We start from the raw sequence: 5,543 nt of genomic DNA, 5'->3' as shown, positions 1-5,543 counted from the left end.
ATGTAGTTGTTTGTAAAAATATTTGGGCAAAAATATCCAATTATTTGGATAAGTCAATTTTACCATGAGTTATGCTATGCTCGCAAAACTTGACTTAAATACTACAAAGATAGCTTATCATTTTTAGATATGGTCAAACAAAATAAGCATTTGTTATAAACTTTAATAAACAACAGTTGTGAGGCCACATACTGTATACAACACTTTTGTGAGCATTGATCCCGGCCACTAACTGTAGTTATGTACAAAGTGAAAAAGTATATTAAATGAAAACAACTTGTGAATTTTCCTGGATTTAATTTCATGTTTTTGTGAGCTATATTTTAACTGTTTTCTGTATTGAATTTTTTTGTATAAACTGCTGTTTGTCTTTGCCAGTCCCAGGGTTGATATGCTCAGCTATTTACTATCTATGACACAGTAGGCTATTAGAGCAACAACAATCAAATATAAAGACACATGTTATGTTGTTTTGTCATCCAATTCATGCAGTTAATATATCAGGCAATGTAAACAGTGCTATTTTTGTGTCATGTTTTGGTAATGTGGTCTGTATTTTGTGGCAACGATTGAGTTTGAAGCTATTATCTGGGAGTCATTTTTCTTCAGTGCTTGTGATTTGAGTAGGCCTAGCAGCTTCATTGTGAAGTAAGATTATCTTTGTAATGATCTTCTGAAAAAACATTGACTATGATTATATTGTAATATAATATCAATATTTTTGGTATCAAAACTAGTTTTGTTCAAAGGTGGAAGTTTGATGCACATAGCATGGTAAACTGTCCAATTCTTTTCAGGCTGTAGGATTTGAAGCAGCATGGATTAAGTAATGTTACTGGTTTGATACGTAGGCCTAAGCGGATTGTCATTTTAGTATTTTTCAATGCAAATTTACAAATATTGAGTCTTTGGACTATCTTTGAATTGAAAAGATTGAGCTACTTTTGGTCAGGCCTTTTATTGAAGTTGGGCTGGAGATTTTCATATAATCTGGTGACATGAATATTCAGCAATTATTGTTATCCAGTTATTGCTGAAGTCTCAGTTCAAATTTTTTTGAATCCAGTTAGGCTTAATATACTGTATATTTTTTGTGATACATAAGAATGTTTTAATTTGATGGTTCATTTAATTGGGACACAGGCAGGTCTATGAACGTAGATTAAAGTAAGTTCAGCCTTGTTTTGCTGTTGTACGTATTTTTTTTGCTTGTATTTCGTACACGGCCAAGTTGATGACTCTCAGAGGTTGTGAATAATTTTGTATTTTTGAAAATATATATGCAAAGACAAAATTTGGGAAAATTATTTTCGCCCCCGAAAAATGTTTTACTCTCCTACGGCTACTCTACTTTACAAAGAATTAATTTCAGTCGAAAACTCCAACAATTTTAAACATATCGACGAAGATCGTGATTGAGAGCAAGGATTTTGCGGTTTATGGAGAAATCCCTAATGCCTAATTGCACAGTTGGGGAAATTCGTGGATACAACAAATCTTTGAGAATAATTATATAAATGATATTCCTTTTAATTTTCTACATTGAACGGCATGTGTCATCCTCATTTTAACAGCACATCAATAAAATTTTGTACACAACCTTTATATTCATAACATTGTCAATGAAGGGGGCCCGAAAATAAATGGGTGCCGGGCCCGAGAAATCCTGTCAACGGCCCTGCTGTGATGGTGGGGTATTTAGTATCTTGTTCTGATAGAATAAATTTGAATAAAATACGAAAGGTGAAACAAGCCGTTTTCAATTAATTATACAAGTTTTTTGGCTGAGCTTTGCCTGGCTGATTTTATTTACTTGGTATGTTCAATCTTTTCGTTGCATTATAAATGGTGTTTGATAAATTACCGAGCGGCGAGAGCTCTGGTTCAACAGTTATTGTAAAATGGCGCTTGTTCGACACTACTCAGGAGCATGCCACTCTGTCTGTGGCAGGAAATTTTGAAGCAGTGGTTCCCAACCGGGGTGTTCTTTACAATACTTCTCATACTTATCGTTTATCTGTCTTCTAAAGGACAGCTGGGATTATGGTTGAAAATCGAGTGAGGCTGTTCACCAAGCATTTAGTTGTTGATAAGAATTTTCATGCATGATTGTTTTCGTTACATCATAAAGGGAAAGTTTTTGTCATCCCGTAACCTATGTGATGTTTCGTGGTCATAAATTCTTAGTGTAGCACTTTAATATGGCTGTGGCTTTGTAATGTCAATGTCTGTACAAGTTGTACTGGTTTATCAATTGTAGTTCAGTAGGTGAATGCTATGCATGGAAAGGTTTTTGCCGATTTGGTATATTTCCCACTGACCAATTAGAAGTAAACTATCTATTTTTTATCTTCAATTTTCAAGTAAAATTAAGTATTACTATTATTATGCTGATTTCTGAAGGTGTTATTTTCAATTGGTTTTTCCGATGGCACGCACAAAAGACGAACTTGCCTACTTTTCTCCACACTGCTTTGGATCTGAAAGTCAAGCAGAGGAGCTATGAATACCACTAGTTCCAACAACTTGCTGTATAGCCAACAAAAGTTAGTTTCAACAACTTGCTGCATTCGAGGTAAAAAATCGTAGGTTTATCACGGGTTGCCACAAACTATATTTCTTTTCTGGAGGGTGCTGTAAGACTAAAACGATTGGAGAACACTGTGGCACGCCTGAAGGTAGACACAAAGTTGGCTTCTTTGTCTTTCAGTCCACTTAACCTAAATTTTAAACTACTTGGCGTAAGCCTGGATAAGATAGATTAAAAAAAGGATAGATTAATTGTAGCCTATCAATTCTCCGTAACATCGAGGAACCTGAACTAAAATTGCGAGATTGAAAGTCAAAGACGGAACAAAACGCTCCTAAAATTGTTGAGTCAATCCCGAATGTATTTGATCAGAAATTACGCTAATACCCCGTTTGTAAAGAACAAAATAAGTGCCATTATTGAGCTAACAAAAATTGAAGCATGGGTAAAAAAACGAAAGAGGTTATGGATGGAAGACTCAAATACAAACTATTCTGAACGGCTGTTCTAGTGAGTACTCAACTAAGTGCTGTCATCCAGGAATAACACTCCTTTCTACATACTGCATTCTGATATTATTATATTTTTTGGAGAATGTGAGGAATTTTATTTGTTGTTAAAATAATAGAAGTGACTTTTTTAATTTCCTTACATTGAAATAAATTGCGACTTTAACCTACTGCTTCCTTTCCGACCCATTTTTCAACAGGCTCTTGGAAACGCCAATGCAATATATTTTAGACGCCAGCACTAAAAATATGTACAGACTAACACATTTCTGGGGGAAAAGAAAATGGTTGTCACAATCAATGTGCAAGGCCTCGCGTCGGGCTGCTTTGCGTCTTGACGGAATGTGCTGTTTTCATTATAAAATTCTTGAGCGGTATGTTATTATCGGTCAATGACCGGTAGTAACCTCTAATTGTGAAGTCGTTGTTCTGCAACGTAATTCTAGATTATTCTGTATCTGGAACGTTCTGTTGTTTTCACAATTGCCAATATCGTTTGTCATGATGTCACAAGGTTGTTTACGAATGGACCTCTGATTACGAAATCTGTATTATGTAACAGTCTTCTACTCCTACGTGACATTCTTTAGACTTCTTTAAACTTGCTTGTTTATGCCGCTCAATGCTACGTGACCGACGATGAGTTCGTGTGATGCAACACTACGTAACCTCCTCGAAGTTACTAGACCAAACAAACCTTTTATAAATAGTGGTGTAATTTGCGTATGGATTATTATGATGATTATTATGAGTTGATTATGAGAGTTGTGCTATGAGTTGTGGATTGGTAGTTGATGCAGAAATTATTGGTGATTGAGACTTGAAGTAATTGAATACAAGTAGATGAGAATTGGTGCTGATATAAATTGTGTTCGAATTTAGAGTTATTGAGAAGCCGTTCGTTAAAGTTCTTCAAAAAGTCAGATTATCATTTCACTAGTAGAATTATTCGACATTTAATTGACTGCTTTTCGGTTTGACCCATTAAACTACGTCATTGAATCTTTCCAAGTCTTTTTCCTGGTAAGAGATGGAAAGAAATCGTGACAATGGTACTCACACGGCACTGGATGCAGGAAAGACAAAGGAATTTGAAGGACTCATTGACTGAGATCTTTTTCTTCTATCGAGTCTTCTAAAGTTCGTTGATACACCACAAATTGACACATTCTTCCGCAACGGAACTATACACTGACAGGTCCCACCTACTGCACCGGGTGGCAAGCCGAGGACAAACAAGAAGGTGGTCCGCTGTTTGGGGCTCGGTGCCACACATACATGCAAATGGGCCCGTGTCGTAGCCCCACTCCACCATTGCAGACTTAGTGCGTAGAACACCGGTTCGGAGTCGATTTAATGTTTTCCACTTTGCCCAAGGAGCGTTTGCTCCTGGGTGGCTCCTAGGGGATCATAGTAGAAGCGTTCACGTCGCGATCCTTGTCAGCACACTACACAGTAGTAGCTGCGAATTCTAGTAAAACTTCTAAAGAGTGATTGACTGAGATTAAAACACTTTACACAGAATTTTTTTTTATGTTCATTGCACACTTTGTTTTCTGTGCAATTGATTGAGTTTCGCTTTTAGCAGCATGATCGTAGCTTACTTCACAAGGTACATTTAAACGATCTGTCTTAGCCTGATGCTGCGAGTTTGCTAGTTCAGGTTTGTTTTCTGTGTTCTTATTTTTCTTTATTTTAAATAAACATATTGTATCTCCATAGTCCAATGGGAAAATATATCATTCAAATTTTGATTTTTTTACTCTAATTTGCAACAGTAGAAATGTATTTCTTTTAATTAAAGTATTTTTTTTAAATAATTGCTTAATTAAAATGTGAAAAGTGATTAAAGAAAAAACACAATGAAAAGTGCTTTTCAATTTTTCTTTATATAATTTTTTCCACCAACTATACGTAAAGTAATTTTTTTTTAATTTTGAAACATCAAAACAGTTTAAGGCTTTGGAAATAGCCACACAACCACAATGTTCTGTTATAACTTAAAACAAAGAACTTTACAGAAAATCGAAGCTTTGCAAGTTGACTGTGTGGCAAGTAGCTCGACATTTTGATTACGTACATCGTTCAAGTTTGAGATAAGGTGATGATAAATGACAACAATTGTAGCTTATGCAAGAAATACAGCACATGTCAAAGCTATAAATTCAATAAAATCAACAATGAAAATGTGTTTTCCAATGCGCAAACAAACCTTTAGATCATGTACTTCAACTCACACAATGCATCAAATCTTCTATTGGAGTCTCTGACGCTTAGCCGGAAGCTAGACGTGTAGGGGGGCAGAAACTCCCCGCTGTCATAACACGTTGCAAAAATAGCAAGAAATGTACAATTATTTGGGAAAAGTGTGTTAAATAAAAAGCCGTACTTTGCCTTTATAAAAAGTAAAACTTGCACAAAATGTGTACACATTTAGCATAGTCACATTGATAAGCTGATTGCTTGGTTACAAAGTAAATTTGTTTATTTGTACTACTGCAACA

Source organism: Aplidium turbinatum, chromosome 2 (assembly GCF_918807975.1).
Source record: "Aplidium turbinatum chromosome 2, kaAplTurb1.1, whole genome shotgun sequence".
Classification (NCBI taxonomy): Eukaryota; Metazoa; Chordata; class Ascidiacea; order Aplousobranchia; family Polyclinidae; genus Aplidium; species Aplidium turbinatum.
This window is presented reverse-complemented; position numbering follows the sequence as displayed.